This window comes from Eumetopias jubatus, unplaced genomic scaffold, assembly GCF_037043125.1.
Source record: "Eumetopias jubatus isolate StellerSeaLion01/CBP00866 unplaced genomic scaffold, mEumJub1_p1.0 scaffold_15, whole genome shotgun sequence".
NCBI lineage: Eukaryota > Metazoa > Chordata > Mammalia > Carnivora > Otariidae > Eumetopias > Eumetopias jubatus.
The window spans coordinates 45,656,721-45,675,929 of record NW_028274821.1 but is presented as its reverse complement, the minus strand read 5'-3'; the positions used below and the strand labels follow the sequence as shown (position 1 = coordinate 45,675,929).

Below are 19,209 nucleotides of genomic sequence, written 5' to 3'. Positions count from 1 at the left end.
AGGGAGAAGCAGACTTGCCGCTGAGCAGGGAGCCTGAGGTAGGGCTCGATCCCAAGACCCTGGGATCATAACCTGAGCTGAAGGTAGACACATAACCTACTGAGCCACCCAGGTACCCTGAATGGAAAATAAACTTTAAATACCAATTGAGATGAGGTTACTCAATATCATACATAGCATGCTAAATTCTGAGGTTTTTTTAATTCATTTTTTTCTTTTACTTAAATTCAATTTAGTTAACATATAGTGTATTAGTTTCAGGGGTAGAATTTAGTGACTCATCATTTGCATATAACACTCAGTGCTCATTACATTAAGTGCCCTCCGTAATGCCCATCATCACCCCACCTCCTCTCTAGCAACCCTCAGTTTGTTCCCTATAGTTAAGAGTCTCTTATGGTTTGCTCCCTGTTTTTATCTTATTTTATTTTTCCTTCCCTTCCCCTATGTTCATCTGTTTTGTTTCTTAAATTCCACAAAGAGTGAAATCATGTGGTATTTGTCTTTCTCTGACTGATTTCACTTAGCATAATGTCCTCCAGTTCCATCCACGTCATTGCAAATGGCAAGATTTCATTCTTTTTAATGGTTGTGTAACATTCCATTGTATATATATACCACCTTTTTTTTTTAAGATTTTATTTATTTATTTGACAGAGAGAGACACAGTGAGAGAGGGGACACAAGCAGGGGGAGAGAGAGAGGGAGAAGCAGGCTTCCCGCTGAGCAGGGAGCCCAGTGTGGGATCGTGACCTGAGCCAAAGGCAGATGCTTAACAACTGAGCCACCCAGGCGCCCCACACCACCTCTTCTTTATCCATTCATCTGTTGATGGACATCTGGGCTCTTTCCATAGTTTGGTTATTGTGGACATTGCGGCTATAAACACTGGGGTGCAGGTGCCCCTTCAGATAACTATTTTTGTATCCTTTGGATAAATGCCTAGTAGTGCAATTGCTGGGTCATAGGATAATTCTATTTTTATAAGTTCTGAGTTCTTAGTGAAGATATTAAAATTATCAGAAGGTGTCTCATGTCACTAAGTGACAGTGAAGAGAACACAGGTAAATGGTAATTGTTTAGCACAGGTGCACTGTTGGGAACGGGTTGGCAATTTACTTTGGAGTTCCCAAATGGTAAAGATAGCTAGACAGCCTACAATGTGTCAATGCTATTTTTAGCTCGTTATCTATACTGACCCACTTTATCCTCACAACAATAGATTAGGTACTATTACTATCTCCTTTTTTACAGATGAGGAAACAGAGGCACAGAAAGGTTAAAGAATTTCCTCAAGGTCACAGGTGAGGAGGGGCATAGCTGGTTTGAACCCAGTTTGGCTCTAGACTCCGCAATCTTACCACTACCATCTTCCGCCTCTCAAATCCAGCTCGAGTATTGCAGACTCTGTAGCTGTCCTGTCCAGATCTCCTCAGAGCTCACAGCTCTTCCAGAGGCCAAGAGTCCCTTACTGCCTGAGGACTCTGGTCATAGAGACCTGTCACACATAGGCCTGTGGGAAGTGCTAGATACTTAACACCCACTGGCACCCCAGCACCTCATAACCAACAACCAGCAAGAGACGGTGGATGAGCTCCAGCTTGAGGCACGCTTTCCTCAGTCTCTCAGAGGCTCTCTGTAAGACAGCCCACAGTGGTAATTTCTGGCTTCCTTTCCTTCCCCGTCTTGACTTCATCACTTCCCTGGCATCTCCCCCTAAATAAACTGCTTGTACCTCAGAGTCTATATCTAGGGAACGTGGGCTTTGAAAAATCATGAGTGCTAAATTAATCCTTGGCAGATGTGAGAATTGTCCTAAAACTATTTTTTCCTATCATGATGAATTTACCCAAACCTCTCCCCCCTGAAAAAAAAAAAAAGAGAGGATAAATCTGGAAATGTCAAAATCCTACCAAATGATCTTAAACATTCTTGATAATTAGAAGAGATCATTTATTTCCAAGCTGCTATACCTAATGAATTTGGTAAGTTGTTTCTTAACATAAACTTGGCCTTAATATAACTTCAAAGAAAGGAAATACATCAAATGTTACATGACTATACCAAGGACCTCATATTATTTTCAGGCTCTGACCTAAAAGGTAAGAATGCAAATAAACAGAACATTAAAAATACCCAGATCAAAGTAAAAAAACAATGCCACATTCCATTAAGATTCTTCCAATATATTTAGAAATACTTTGGACTCTGGGGGAAAAAAGGTTTTTTTTTTTTCCCCCAAAACTGTGAGTTGTGATGTTTAACATACAGTTAAATACTGTTTAAAATACATTTTACTTGTCCCAAATACGTTGGCATCTAGATTTCTTTTGCCCAAATCTCATGTGAGCCTTTTTCACTGTTCCCTTCAAGCTCTTCCCTGTCCTTCATTTTATTTTCAATTACAGACTCTATCGATAAAAGGCAAATTACAATGTCCAAGATTTAGATTAAGCAGTGTATTGCCATCAACTTCCAAAGCACAATACAGTAGAACATTTTAAAAGTAATCATATAAGAGAAGGCCAGGAATCACTCTCAGTGCCCCCTTTGGGCCTGCATGCCAACTGAGCTGAACTCAGTGGGAACAAGCAGAAGCCAGCACTGATCTTTCACGTAACTACCCTCTCTCACTCTGCTCTGTGAAATCATTTCCCTTGACACAAGTTTGGATAGGTTCCATAGCTTTCTAGGCACTTTCTGGTAATAGAAGTTCTCCAGCAACTGTTAAATAATTAAAACCCCATTCAGTATAATATCAGAAGTCCAACTTTCACTTAATTTAAATTTTCCCCTTCCTCCAACACTGGCCTATTTCAGGCAAAGAGAGGTGTAGGTGACTTTGCATTCTGCTTAAGATTCAGGTCTTGAGGAAGGGAGAAGGGAACCTTGGGACTTAACTGATCTTACCTGCCTGGGACATTCTATGATGGTAACAGGACCTCCTATGTGGTGCTTGCTCAGTGGCTGGCCCCTTCATCCCACGGCTCTGGTGTTTTCCTTGGAGTTCCCCCTTTGGACATCTGCAACGAGCAGTTTCCCCAGAGGCAGACCATGCCTTCTCTGGCTAGCACACTGGCTGTCCCCGATCTTTGGGCTTCTCTAAGACCCCCTGTGGCACAGGTGCTTCCTGATTTGGATGGTGTTCTTGGTGAATGCCTTTTGGATGGCTCCTGCTGAGACTCTTTTAAGGCATCCACAGCTGGACTCTGGGGAGACACACCATGGCTGTGTTTGCAGCATGCAGGTAACATCAACCTGCATCTCACCCTGAACTTCCCATGGTTCAGAATGGTGACCCAGGTGAGAAGCAAGTGAAAACAGGGGTGTGGGAATGGAGAGGGAATGGTGTGACACGGAGAAGCAAGAGAGAGGAAACTGCCTTGAATGAATCTAAAACCCACAAACTATTCCAGAGCATAGAAAATGACAGAATGCTTCCCTTTGTTTTATAAAGCCAGATAAACATGATATCAAAATGACACAAATAACACCAACAACAATAAAGACTCCAGGTTAATCCTACTTTTTAAGATAGATATGAAAAATCCTAAACACTAACAGATATAATTCAGCAGTTAATCAAAGAAATGAAATACTACAACCAAATGAAGTATTTCCCACAAATGCAAAAATGACTTAGTATTAGGAAATCAGTATGTGTGTGTGATATCCGCTGTTGGAATAAATGTATGATTATTTCAAAGGATAATGACAAGATGGCAATAAAATTCCATTCTAATTCCTTATTAAAAAAAAATCATTTCACAAACCAGGAATAGAAGGATGCTTCCTTAATGTGAGGAAGAATATTTAATTTAAACCAATAGCCAGCCATTTTCTTAACAGCAAAGTAAGGACTGGAGGCATTCCCATTAACAGTAGGAATAAGATAAAGATTACCTCCATCCCATTATTATATAATACTGTCTTTAAAGTCCTGAACACTATATTAATATTTGAAAAAGAAGAGATTCTAGTTATTGAAAATGAAGAGATGGGCGCCTGGGTGGCTCAGTTGGTTAAGCGACTGCCTTCGGCTCAGGTCATGATCCTGGAGTCCCGGGATCGAGTCCCACATCGGGCTCCCTGCTGATCAGGGAGTCTGCTTCTCCCTCTGAACCTCTTCCCTCTCATGCTCTCTATCTCTCATTCTCTCTCTCTCTCAAATAAATAAATAAAATCTTTAAAAAAAAGAAAATGAAGAGACAACATAATAACTATATATAAATAATATCACATCATGTAACCTTAAAACTACAAAGCATCTATTGAAAAATTATTAAAGTACAGATTTGAGACAAAAATATAAATTGAAATATTTATTGCATATCAGCAAGAGTATATTTTAAATAGAAAAACAACGAAACAGTCCTATTTGCTATTTTAACAACGAAAGGGATACAAAACTGTAGGGATAAGTTTATGTGCATGATCTATATCAAAAGAATTGCAAAACCTGGCTATGGGACATCAAATAGAAAAATATATGATGTTCCTGGATGGGAAAAATGAATGTTGTAAATATGTCAAATTACTTTATAGGTCTAAATGCAATCCAAATCTCAACGGGATTTTTAAAATATTTGACAGTGTGATGATAAAATTCATTTGGAGGCAAAAATACACATGAAATGCCAAAAAAGGCCATAAGGAGGAAGAATCGTCAATGAACATGGGCCCTACCAGCTATAAATTTTTGGGCCATCATAAAAAAAATGGAGACTAAAATTTCAGAAAAAAATAAAATTAAATCTTTCCTGAAGACGACACTGCAGCCAAGTCCAGGTGGTAAGAAGTGATCAAAACCTGGAAACAGAGAGAAAAGCATCTTTGTGGTCCTTTTGTGAATAAAGACATTCCAAATCTAAAAGCTGTTGAAGAAAATACAAAGAAGAAAACTTGGAAGGCTGAATTGAAAGGAAAATGTGAAGCTTCTGTAAGTCAAAGAATAGAATGATCACAACTAAATGCAGACCCAACACACTGAGAAGAAAATTTGCCACAAGTAAGACAGACAAGGTATTTGCATCCATCCATCATGAACTCAGAATGCAGACAGTTCTTTAGGAAACATACTAAAATCTTCATGGAACAATGGATACAGAATATAAACATCTGGATAACTCCAATAAAACATACTAAAATTTCAGTGTAAGTATTCATTTTTAAAAATTGAATTAGGGAGATATAGGCCTCCAGTTATGGAATGAGTACATCACAGGAATAAAAAGTATCATACTGTAATAGGGATGTAATGGTTCAGATGGTGGCTATACTTGTAGTGAATGTAGCACGATGTATAAACTTGTCAAAGCAGTAAGTTGTACACCTGAAATTAATGTAACACTGTGTGTCAACTATATTCACATAAGAAAAGAAACAGAAAAAAAGGACTAAATAAAATGCTATCATTCCATTAAATTAGCAAATGTCAAAAAGTGATAATATTCAGTCTATGAGGTATGGCATTTTCATACATCAATGGGATTGCAAATTGTTACAGTCTCTTTAATAAAAGAATTGAACGATTAAAATCAAAAATCTTAAAATAGACTTTGGTGCAGTAATTCTGTTTCTAGGCATTTATCCTTAAAAAAATATTAGGGTTGTACAAAAAGACTTTTTTTTTTTAAAGATTTTATTTATTTATTTATTTATTTTGAGAGAGAGAATGAGAGAGAGAGAGAGAGAGAGCATGAGAGGGGGGAAGGTCAGAGGGAGAAGCAGACTCCCCGCTGAGCAGGGAGTCCGATGTGGGACTCGATCCCGGGACTCCGGGATCATGACCTGAGCCGAAGGCAGTCGCTGAACCAACTGAGCCACCCCGGCGCCCCAAAAAGACTTTTTTATAAGCAAGTTTAATTCATTATTATTTATGACAAAAAGAAATGTGTATTGGAAAAACACAAACTCAGAAATGCTAGGTGTTTCATGTGGTTGGAAATCACTGGAGTCCAAGTTGTGGGAGAGAACAATGGAGAAGAATTTGGGAGCAGGTCATGTAGGGCCTCTTGTTTAAGAAGTTTATACTTTGTCCTTGGAACAAAAAGGAGGCAATGGGTATGTTGAGGGGTGGGTGTCAAGATGACAAATGGGTCTTAGGAGGGAGCGCTGTGGCATCATGGAGGATGAGCCAACGTAGGGGCAGGCTGACCACAGGAGGACCTGACAAATGTAGTTGAAACACTGCAGGTGAGAAGTGTCAGGGATCTAAAAGTGAGGATAAAAGTAAGGATAAAAAGGAATATCTGAAGGAAAGGACATTTTGAAGTAGAATCTAAAGTATTTGGCCATTAGTTAGATATGTATTAAGCAGAAGAGGAATAAACGCAAATATAAGGTTTTTGCTTTTAAAAACAAGGGTGTACCACCATACCACTGATCAAGATTGGGCTTTCTTGAGGAGCTGGCAGAGTGAGGATCAAAAGTTTGATTTGGGATATATTAAGAATTAAGTTATATACTGACCGTGGATCACTGGATTGCAAGAAACAAACTCACTCAGACATGTGCAAGTGACAAGGAATTTACTGTGAAAAAAGATTCAAATGTAAGATGTGTGAGATCAGAGACCACATTTTTCTTATTCAGCAAAATATTTCTGGCCCATACCAAAGTTCCTGATGTAAGTAGGTTATCAAACAATATTTGAGAAATGAATGACTGCATTTCAAGAACTACAATGAAGGCAACACAACAGGGGGTCTCATTGGCACCAGAAAATTCTTGGGCAACCACCTGCTCCATCTTGATCTCTCTGAAATCTTATTGCCCTTTGCTTGGCTTCACTTTGCACATTTGCCCCATTCACCAGATTCTCTCTCTATACTGGCTTCCTCTGCTTATTTATCAACTGGATAAGGTCTCAAGCCCTGTATCACCTTATAGCTGTGGGCCTTTCTGGCCAGGGATTTCCAGGCAAGGGAAACTGACTGGACTGGCTTAGAACAGGTAGCCCCTCTGGTAAAATCAGCTATGGCCTGAGGGAAGAGGTCACATGGTGATCTGCATGGCTACCCTTGATGGGCTGCAGGAAGGCATATTCCCTAAGAAGGGGGTGTAGGCAGACAGAAAGTGACTGTACCTCTAATACAAGGCTGCCGCCAATCACCAGATATAGCTGAGAATATGGGACTTACATTTTGGACAGGGTGGCTGGAGATTTTGGAGTCATTGGCAAATAGATGGTGGTTGAAGTCATTGGTCTAGATGAAACCACCTCCGTACGTAGAATAATGAGTATGTAGACGTGATTTTAAAAAACAAAACAAAACTGGGCTAAAAGAAACAGAGGGAAAGAGTCAATGAATGGCAGAAGTCATTGTCAGAGAAAGATTAAAAAAAAAAAAACAGGAGAGACTTTGAGGAAAGAGAGAATATTTAGAAATAAAAAACAATTTCATCTTAATTTTTAAAAAGGATGTTCTGATAGTTTCATAAGCCTGCAAGTTGAGGGAAAAGGTAGATACAGTGCTCTGAGTATCAGCCAGGCATTGGTCATCTTTCATGACATCATTTGGGACAAGATAGAGAAATAAACACTGGATAAAATTCAGCTGGGAGGATTACCAATCAGGCAATGAAGAACCCCAAAGGGATATAATGCAAAGGAAGCTCTAATGTAAGCTGAAAGGCTCTAATGCAGTCTTGTCTTTGTGAACTTTTTATAAACTGTGTGGATGTAAACAAGAATGATATATTTATCCAATTTATGAATAGCACAAAGGTGGAAAGAATCACAAGGAACTGGTGTGGCAGGGTGAGGGTCCTACCTGACTTCCGTGGAAAAGAGGAGGATAACTTGGCAACTTACTGAAGCCCTTGATTTCCAACCCACACCTCAGTCAAATTCCTGCTGATGGGATGGAAACAGAAAATTCACATTTGTAGCCCTTTCTCCAGGACATACTGCTTCCCGGGACTGTCCATGGAACACTGAGAACACTGACTTAAACCTCTAATGGGTTCGGTTTCTGAATCTGTAAAGTGAGAGTTCACCAAAATAATCCCTTAAGGTCTTTTCCAGCTAGAACATTTGCATCTGTGCACATGTAAGGAGGATGTGGATTTCCACAGAGGGTTTACCCAACATCTAACGGCTGTCCTCAGTCCTTGCACTGGGCGTTTGAATACCTTCATGACACCCCATAGTAAGCATTCTCATTCTGTGATCAATCCTCGTTCTGTGAAGCTATGTGGTAGTTTTCAAAGGATGCTTAAAATGTAAATACACATTTATATACAATTAATTGGATAAGTGAACAAAGATAACCTTAGGTCTCAGACACTGAAAGGCTCAATGGCATGTTACACACATGGTTTCTTTCTCAAATTTAGCCTTATCTGTTTACCTAACTCCCAAATTCACCCTTAAATGTCTGATTTTATTCTCAATGGAAAGAGAAACCAGTGTGCTGGGATATGATGGAGGCAGGAAATAAAAAACAAGTGGTAATGAATGTGCATCATGGGTGTTTATCTTATAGCCATGGGTGAAGTACATTTCCCACCACAGGACAGGCTTAATGAAGTAGTGAGTGAAAGGCTAAGGTAGAGCCATTAACATCTCATCTCTTGGTGGAGATGCTCGTTATCCAATGACACTATGCAATAAAACCAGTTAGGACTAAGTTCCATGTCTACAGTCCGGGGAATCTCATCTAGTGATGGAAAAGCGCAGATCATGCCTCATTCCACAAATATTTATTGAGTTCCTACTATGCTCCAAACACTTTTCTGAAGAACCTCAAAGCTTGGTGAGAAAGACAGAATGAGTAGTTATAAAATAATAGCATAGTGACGCTAACGATAGCGATACATACAGCCACTACGGAAGCATAGAGGAAGGACACCCATCTCTCCCTTCAGGAAGCAGAAAAACCAGGACGCTTGGGTGGCTCAGTCGGTTAAGCGTCTGCCTTTGGCTTAGATCATGATCCCAGGGTCCTGGGATCGAACCCCGTGTCGGGCTCCCTGCTCGGCGGAGGGCCTGCTTCTGCCTCTGCCTGCCACTCCCCCTGCATGTACTCTCTTTCTCTCTCTGTCAAACAAATTAAAAAAATCTTTAAAAAAAAAAAAAAGGAAGGGGAAAAACCTGGGAAGATTTTTAGAGTAGGTAGCAAAAAACCAAAAAGCCAAAACTTGAAAAATGAGGCTAGGAAATATAGCCAGGTGTCCATGAGCAAAAAGAGCCCAAGAAAGGATGTTCTTGGCAGTTTTGAGCTTAAGCAGTTACACACACTGGACATGCTGTATGTGGAACCTGCAAGGACAGAGAACAAGTCAGGGAGGGGAGGCTGGTGATGAAGGCAGTGACAAAAGTGTGAGGCCCCACTGGGGAATTTGGACTTTATCCGATAGGAAATGGAGAGTCTCTGAGGGATCAAAAGCATAGGAGTGACCTTTATAGCTGACATCTGGAGGAGGGATCTAACGGAGCTGAAACCAGAGGCAGGAGGACCAGTTATAATGACCACTGATGAGCCAGAGATGATTGTGGCCAATCTAGAAACCTGATGGTAGGGATGGAAAAAGGGAATCATTAAAAAATATATATATTTAGGGGCACCTGGGTGGCTCAGTCGGTTAAACATCTGCCTTCAGCTCGGGTCATGATCTCAGGGTCCTGGAATCGAGCCCCACATCAGGCTCCACACTGAGCGTGGAGTCTGCTTGTCTCTCTCCCTCTGCTCCTCCCCCTGCTTGCATGCATGCGCACTCTCTCTCTCTATCTCAAAGAAATGAATAAATCTTAAAAAAAAAAAAAGGAAATGAGATTGGACAACAGACTATACATTTCAGGAGGACAAGGACTGTATCTGTATTATTCACCCACAACGTCCTTAACACCTAGATCAGTGTCTGTGCTTGTAAACCCTGAATAAATATTATTTTGAGTGAATGTGGAAGGGCCACTAGAAGGATGGATCCTTAGATGAGAAAGATTTGAGCACGTTTACAAGCAGAGAGGAAGAAGCCACTGGGGAAGGAAACGAAGTTATAACAGAGGAAATGTATGCTTGATATAGTGAAGAGATCCAAATATGCCACCCCCAAAGAGGCCACGTTGGCTAAGGATTATTTCGAGCTGACAGCAACTGAGAATCAACAGATGCAGGCAGAGTTCTCTGCCCTCTTCTTACCGGCCTAAAAAACAGGGCATAAATTTCTCTTTGTGAAGCTGCCCCCATCACCATCAGGAAGAGAAGAGCAATTCTTACCATCAGAGATAGACAATCAATAGCAAGATGAGTTTTCATAAACAAACTTTACTAAAATAACCTTTATATTCCATTAATTTCCCCCATAGATTTCACTCCTTGATGTTCAATCTTCTCTTGATGCTCAAACCTCCTTTCCTTCATTAAAATGTTATATAAGCCCCCAATAGCTTCCAATAGAGTCCAATAGCTTTCTTGAATTTTCAATTCTTTTCCACGAACCCTTGTGTAAATAAATATTCAGAAAATATTGTGCCTTACTCCTGTTAACTTGTCTTTTGTTAGTTTATTCTGCATGCCTCCAGACCCGAACCCAAGAGGGGTAAAGGCAAGGTTGTTCCTCCCCAACAACAGCCAAGCCCCTTAAAGAGGGTGGGAAGGGATAGGGGCAAGGGCGAAGGTCATTTCACAAAAGGCGCAACATCACATGCCCTGAGACAAGAGAAAAGTTGCTGAGGATGGGTTAACAAATAAAAGTGTCTATAGAGAAAATACTGGAAAGTTGAAGGAGGTTATGCCTGATGGGCTCTCGTATCTTTGAACTGGTAAGAGGCGGTCTGAGTGATACTCCTCACCTCTGATCGGGCATTCCTCTCTTTGAACCAACTGAGCCAGAAGGGCTGGGTTTTGCTTTCCCTCTCTGTCAGATCCTGGGTTGTGCCCCTCTAAGTATAATTGAGACCCACAAGGCTGGCACTTTGTGTGTGTGTATATGTGTAACAGTTTATTTTAACATAAAATAATTCATGCATATGGCTTAAAATAAAAGACACAGAATGATATAAAAGAATGAATAAATAAAGTAGTCACCAAGTGTGTTGCAAAACAAGGGTGTGCGTGCTTGGAGGGTGATGAGCTCCAGTGTTACATAAAATTTATATTAAATAAATGTGTATGCTTTTCTTTCATTAATCTGTCTTTTGTCAACCAATTTACACGGCCTCAGAGGGAGAACCCAGCAGGGTAGAAAGAAAAGGAATTTTTCCTCCCGTACAATGGCTTCTGACGTGATGCTAGAGGAAAGCTGTGAGCCTGAAGGGTTCTCATGTGTGACCTCTTCCAGTATGACACAGAGTGGTGGAAAGTGATTGAGGAGTGTGAAGTTGTCCTCTGTGAGGTGCTCCACGACTTGTCTGGCATTCAGGGAACCCAGACGTTCCCTCACGTCTTGGTGAGTAGGTGTGCATGCTCTGAGAGAGCCCTAGAGCTGTGCAGTGTCAAAGAAGCCCCTATGCCAAGACTTTGTAACAGAAGGAAGATGGCTGAGACTATGGGTATCATTTGTGAGGAGCAGCATGTCATCTCAAAATGTCTACTGGGTCATACCTCAGGGGTCGCTGGCCTGGAGGCTAAGCAGACCGGACATGTGACATCGGAGACCTGCAAGGATCTAGGACCTCAGTACTTGAAATGTATCCAAAGACCAGCAGCATCAATATTACCTGGGATCTTGTCAGATGTGCAGAGTCTTGGGTTATCACCCCAGACCCTGTGAATGAGGATCTGTACCTTAACAAGGTACACAGATTATTCACATCACATTTAAGTTCCAGAAGCCTTGATCTAGAAGACATTGTGTGAATCCAAGGGCTCTGCCTCTCCTTTACAATCCACCATGAGATGTATAGCACATTCACCCTCTACAGCCATGTGCTGTCTTAGGGAAGAGCAAAAGAAGGGGGAGAAAATGCGAAAGACTCAGCATTATCCAAAATAGACTCAGTTATCTGAAGAGACTCTCTGAGTTCCTGAATTGGGTCAAGTTTCCTGGGTTGGACCAAAACTGTCCCCCTAAGGTTAAATCAGTGGTAGAAAAATAACAGAACTACATTTTCTTTGATCAGCGCCTTTTGAGGGTAATGGTTGTTCTTTTTTTTTTTTTTTTTATTAGTCATGATTCTTTCTCACCCAGACCAGATGAATAATGTACACATTGTGTGGTTTCTCATTTGCTGTTTCATATTGCTCACTTCCTTTTATAGTCTTTTGTGCATTTAAACTTTTTTGACTCCCCTCTACATGAGTGAATCCATGGGTCTATGACATGAAATATTTTTGTAAATTTGCATAGCAGGAGACCCAGCTTAAGGCCAGTTTTTGTTTTTGTTTTTTTCCCCTGCCCTGAGATTCAGTCAAGCCTGGACATGTCTGCACAGCTGCTAGAGAAGACTAGCAGGACTCTATTTATTTCAGGCACTAAAAATCCTCATAAAAGAGAATTCATCTTAAGGGAAAAGAGTAGTAGTAAAGGACAAAAGGAGCACTGAGTTTCATAGTATATATAGCAAGTCTTGAATTAGGCTTTTTTGGCAAAACAGTTTCTGAGCCTCTTCAACATTTTATTCAATAAAGTGCCAGGCCTCAAATAAAGTTTTGAGTTAAGACTTGTTTGAAACACTAGTTATATATCTAGTATATATCTAGAAGGAAGTGGGCTGTGAACCAGGAGGAGGGCCCTCACCAAGAAGCCAACCATGAAGGCATCCTGATCTCAGAACTATGAGAAATGAATGTTTTTTGCTGAAGCCACTCAGTCTATAGTATTCTGCGATAACAGCCCAAACTGACTAAGAAACTCCCTAAGCAGAATCAAGTCTCAGGAGGCTTGACACTTGATCTGTCGAATGGGAGTTTAAGAAATTTAGAAACTGCCCTATTTGTATTTATTATTTATTCTGCAAGAACAAATATTTCAATTTGTTTAATAAATGTCTACATTTTTTCTGTGCAAATAAGCATATCATAAGTAAACTAAAATCACACTTCTCTACAAATATAGATTAGGTATCTGAAATTTTATGCATTCCATTCCATTTTTTTAAATTGAGGTATAATTGACATATAACTAATATTAGTTTCAGCTGTATAACATGATTCAATATTTGTATACACTGAGAAATCATCACCACAGTAAATCTGTGGTTACCAACCATCACCATAGAAAATTATAGGAAAAAAATTTTTTTCTTGTTATGAGAACTTTTAGATTTCATTCTCTTGGCAACTTTCAAGTATACACTACGATATTATTGACTATAGTCACCATGCTGTATATTACATCCTCATGACTTATTTACTTTATAATTGGAAATTTGTACCTCTTCACCCCTTCACCCATTTTGCCTACCCGCCAACTGCCCTCCCCTCTAACAACCACTGTTCTATTCTTCTCTATGACAGAAACATTTTTATTTAGAAAAAGTCTTCTTTTCAAGGCTTGCTATAGACTTTGAAACTCAATGGCTTTTTCCTGGGTAGGATTTGTTCTCTCTTCTCCTAAAGCAGTGAGCCTTAAGGTTTAGCCATGGAGGCAAAAGACTGTACAGGAACATGACTCAGGGAGGAAATAAAACTATATTGGTTTACTATGTCGGACACATTATAACTATACTCACACGTCTCACAAATGCTAATTCACATAGCCCATTTCTGTTTCTCCTTCCCTTCTGACCTAATTGTAATAGAGTGATTACCTTACCTTACACTCTTGTCCTATTTTAGAATTCTAGACCTTTCTAGAGACCCAGCTCACCAGTATAAAGTTGACTGGTATTATGATATTTACAACAGGCATGTGACAGGTCCAGGGACCAAGGCAAGTGACCCCATCAATATTCTCTTCCAGAGTGAGCCTTCATTCCATGGAGAGAACCCCTGTTCTGCCCAGACCAGATCCTGTGAACTGACACTTAACAGCTCTGGTGGTACTCTGGTCATTGTCACTGCCGCTGCTGGTGATGATAAAGAGCTTTTTGTTGTTAAAGGCTTTATCCACTAAAAAATAGCTGGTTATTGATTACCTAAGCCCTCTGATTTCTGTAAGGTCAGGATTAATTTGTTGTATGGGGAAAGTCTTTTCTCCTTGTCTGGAATGTCCTTACCCCACTGTCTGCCTTGAAAATTCCTACTCAGTTTTTAAAACCCAGCTGTAACGTTGCCGACTCTGTGTGGCCTTCTCTGAGTCATTCCCTGCACCCAGAAAGACTAAAGTTCTCTGTTATGCGCCATTGCTCTAGCTTGTAAGCACCCTTATTGTCACACCATTCACGGTGAGTCAGGAGTATTTGCCCCCACATCGCTCTGCCTTACAGAATTTTCTGTATTATTCACACCAGTCCACAGTCTGGCACACAGATGATCAATAAGTATTTGCTGACTGAGTGACCGGCTGAAAGAATAAGTGAGTGGGTCTCAAGTTCCAGTGCCCAAGGCCCCATAGGTAGTAAAAAGTAATGCTGGAATTCTACGGTGGACCGGGACCCCCAGGTCCAGTTTGGCCCGCCGCCACGCTGCCTTGAACTTTTGGACTTTCAGATTGAGGAAGCTTGTCGTCTACTTACAATAAATAGGAGTGAACTGTCATGAGCCTTCCAAATTTTTCCAGTCCTCTCTCTCCTCCCTGACCCTGCTTTGGTGAAGAGTAGATGTCCCAGAATTGCCGCTGGAACTTAGTTTTTGGGTGAGTGTTAGCAAAAGAACACAATGAACTATCATCAGGTTGAGCCCTAAAGAGTCAAGAGCTGGAGAGAACTCTCCTTGAAGTCTTCTTTTAAGAATCGCTGGCATTGGGCGCCTGGTGGCTCAGTCGTTAAGTGTCTGCCTTTGGCTCAGGTCATGATCCCGGGGTCCTGGGATCGAGCCCCACATCGGGCTCCCGGCTCTGTGGGAAGCCTGCTTCTCCCTCTCCCACTCCCCCCTGCTTGTGTTCCTGCTCTCGCTATGTCTCTCTCTGTCAAATAAATAAATAAAATCTTAAAAAAAAAAAAAAAGAATCGCTGGCATTTCTCCTATGTTTATTGTGTGCTTGACATATTGGTAAGATTTTGCATACTTTCATTTAATCATAGCAACTACCCTTTGAGAGAAGCCTTCCTGGTATGGGGAACTGAGACTCCTGAGATCATGCTAACTGCCCAAGGCCACGCTGGTTTTAGCAGTAGCCAAACTGGAACCCAAGCCTGCACAGGCATGCCTGATGTCAAAGTCTACTCTCTTAAGGTTATGGAGTCCACATGGAATATGCCAGTAAGGAAGAGGGAAGGGGAATGAATTAGGAATTGGTATTTATTAGGGTAATGGATACCTGTCAGGCTTTGTGGCCACCCAACATCTTTGAACACCTTTCCCGTATTTGGGTAATTTTCCACATGAAGAGTCCCGCCCTCCCAAAGGTGGAAACCAGACATTTGCACCAGTGCAAAAAGGGAAAATGCCACTCAATACACACACAAGGACTGACTGAATGAATAAGTGAATAGACCTCACAAAAATAGAAGCAGTTGCATGTTCACTGGTCCCTATTACCCACTGTATTCTGTTAAACTCATTAAACAAGGAGGTCAATAGAGAGGAGTGACTCTAACACCCTGGCAGCCAACATAAGCAGACCAAAATCTAAACCTTAACCTTTACAAATGCCTCAGGTTATGAAATCAAAATACTAAAGATAGCCAATCATAAACAGCCAAGCAGGCTTTAAGCTATAGCCAATCACATAATTTCTACATTTCTCTATCAAGTTTTTCCCCTGGCCCCTGTGGGCAGAGTGCTCCTAACCACTTCCCATTTGGCACTGCCCAATTCAAATCGATTCTTGCTCAAGTAAACTCTTAAACATGTTTCATATACCTCAGTTTGTTTTTCAGCAGTTCTAAGGCATTTGCACGAAGATTAACAAGGCCAGACAGCAGAATCCCAGAGAGTGACCTTAATCTTGGGCCATGGGGCTTACGAGGTACATGATTAGAAAAGCACTGGCCCCTCTCATCAGGTAATTAGGGGTCAGTGTACCGTAGTATTATGGCATGGTAGAAAACTGGCTCCAGCCCTACCCTCATCTTTCATGGCTTTGGGGAACATCAGGCCTTCCTCTGGTATAATGCGGAAGCTGGGGACCAAGGCTCACAGTTGTAGTTGTAGGATACGGTAAACTATTGCTTGAACCCCAGCAACCAAGCAGCATTCAAGACTGCAGAAGTACCAGCCTTCCCTGGGTATGATCAGAGTGCTAGCGCCTGAGCCTCGTGGTTGGCCAGAGTTGACTGCCTTAAGCCAATTGGGCTATAGCCAGTTTCCAGGAAGTTTCCAGGGGAGGAACTCATGGTGTAGAAGGCAACCTGCAGAGAGCGTCAGTCTTAAGACAAATTACCCCTTTCTCTCCCTTGCTTTCCCAGCCTCCCTTGCAGTAAGGGCACAGGTGTGTGATCCAGGCTCTGCTGGGCAGACACGCCCACGTGAGATTTGATTTAGAAGAGAGCAGGGTGAGCATACAGGAGCATGAAACACATTTCCTGCGGTGGCCAATAACAGAGACCTCTGTTTCTGGGAAATTCCAATTCTGGAATCGAGGGCCCAACATCAGCTTTGCTTGTTATGATATCTGTGCCTAGAGAAGGCTGCAAGAGGGCTGCCTCTGATACAAACTCATGGGTAGTTTGATATTGTTTCTGTCTGTGTGCCCTCCAGTGGATCCAGCCCTCCCAGAAATTCTCTGAGCTACCTAATGACCTGCAATAAATTCATCCTCTGCTTCAACGAGCTGAAGCAGGTGCTGTTGTTTACAACCCAGAAGTAGAGTGATCATTGATCTTCTATTTTGTGCCAGGTACTGTGCTCAGCACTGTCCCATGCTTCAGCCCATTGGATTCTGACACACAACCTACAGGACAAATACAATTTGAAGAGCTAAAGAGAAAGGGGATAAGGCTTGGGATGAGGCTGACAAGATTGACCCACCAGAGATCACGAGGGCTCCCGTCTGTCAGCTGTTGAGTTCGTGCCTTCTCCCGTAAGCATGCCATAATACACACCCCAGGTTGTAGGTAAGATGAACACCACGTACCTGGCTGCAGATGTGGGGGTGGCAGCTTCCACAGACCCTTCCATGAGGTTCTTCTCTGCAATCCCATGCTGGCAGCCAGACGCACAAAGTGTTTTAGATTCTCCCACAAGCCCTGACTTACCGTGTGTATTAACAGTGCTTCTGAGAAAGTGCCTAGAGATTGTTCTCTGACCCAGGGACCCCCCCTCCCCCCCCACCCAGGCCTTCCTTTGCAACTCCCCACAGTCATGCAAGCTCTAATCCCTAACTAAAGTCATGATTTCCAAAATACACAGCTCCTCTTCCCCTGCCTGGACTGTAACTGATATGATCAGTACAATGAAAAGTGCGATGGGAAATACCGTGTACGGTAAAGATAAATCTCAAATGCATTTTGTTCAAAGCAAACTAGAATCATGGAAAAACCCTGAGTTTCAGGAATCATAAAGAGTCAGGTTATAATCTCAGCTTCGCCTCTTGTAGCTCTATAATGTTCAGTAAATTAATTACTAAACATCTCTGAGCCTCCATCATCTCATTTCAAAATGGGCATGATATTTGCTTCATGGGCTTGGTGATGATTAAATAAGAATGTTTTAAAGTGTTGAGAACATAATAGATTCAAATCTCAGGCCCCTTCCATTTTGTGACCAATGTTTAGAAATCAAATATAATGAGGATGTGTGTTTATTGCCCATTTTAACTGAAAATTCTTGGTTTTTTTTAAAGATTTATTTATTTATTTGAAAGAGAAAGAGAGAGGGCACACATGAGTGGGGGGAGGGGCAGGGGAAGAAGGAGAAAGACTCTCAAGCAGACTCCAAGCCAAGTATGGAGCCCGACATGGGGCTCGATCTCATGACCCTGAGATCATGACCTGAGCTAAAGCCAAGAGTCGGACACTTGACCAACTGAGCCACACAGGCACCCCAAGAATTCTTGTTTTTAATAGTTATTTATAGGACTTGCAAGGTAAAAATGAGTACCTTTATAAAACCCAAAGTTTTAAATAATGTATATCAAAACAGAATTGTGATCACTCTAGATTTGCTCTCTCAAATTGGTTTTTAAAAGTAATCTTTTATTTTTTATTGATTTATTTTGTAAATACGGAATGCTTCACAAATTTGTGTGTCGTCCTCGTGCAGGGACCATGCTAATCTTCTCTGTATCATTCCAATTTTAGTGTACGTGCTGCCGAAGCAAGCACTGTACTATGCATCTTTTAATATACTTCAGAGAAAAGTGTAAGTTTTCACAGGCTATGGGTTTTTAAGTTTTCAGAAAGGAAAAATTTCATCTTTCACATTTATAAATAGGAAAAAAATGTTAGACATAGCATATATTTGATCGATAACTCATTGTTGGTAGCACATTTAACAATAAAATACAAGAAGAGGAGCTAAGAGTTCATTGTACTCACATGGAGAGGCTCATTAGTAGCTTTGAAAATAGTTTCACCAAGGGCATGGTTCTTCCAGTCTACGACCCCAAGGATGACTTGGCTCTTTGGGTCTCAGTTTCCTCATCAGTTACTACAAAGGCAGCTTCCTGTGGAGTCTCCCAAGTTCTAGCATTCTGGAACCATGAATGTGAGCTCTGTTAGCAATAAATAACATTTACTCAGTTATTCCTCCTCCTCACCAAATGAGAAAAGCAGGTGATAATTAGATTCTTCCCAACCCTTGAATGTGATAATTTAAAAGAATAATAATAGCATGGTATGTGGAATAAGGCATTTTTATATCCAGTATATAATTTAAACCTCACAATCCCAATAACACAAAATTATTCTTGTTCCCTTTTGCAGACCAGGAAATTGAGGCAGAGAAAAAGCTAAGTAACCCTCAAAATGGCACCCAGTTAGAAGGACAAAAGCTGAGGCCGTACTGATGAATGGTAAAGGATATTGGCTCTGGGAGTCAGACTGACCTGGGTTCAAATTCTGACTACCTTCTTTGTGGTTTAGGAGCCAATTACTTAGTTCCTTCAATCCTCCATTTTTGTTATCTGTTAAATGGTGATAACACCAGTTGTACTTCCCTCCAAGGATTAAATGAAATCATTTGTTTAGTGTTCAACAAGTGAGAACTATGCTAGAGATGATAATGATTTATATTACCTCCCAAAGTATTTCCTTTTAACAACACCCAGTATCTTAAGCAA

The 19,209-nt window shown here is 41.1% G+C and overlaps 1 non-coding gene across 1 annotated transcript; it reads right to left on the bottom strand.

The window, feature by feature from the left end:
• Positions 1-18,146: 18,146 nt before the first annotated feature.
• Positions 18,147-18,253, bottom strand: LOC114212457 (U6 spliceosomal RNA). The gene has a single exon (XR_003609965.1). It is a non-coding gene; the product is annotated as a U6 spliceosomal RNA (small nuclear RNA).
• Positions 18,254-19,209: the final 956 nt, after the last annotated feature.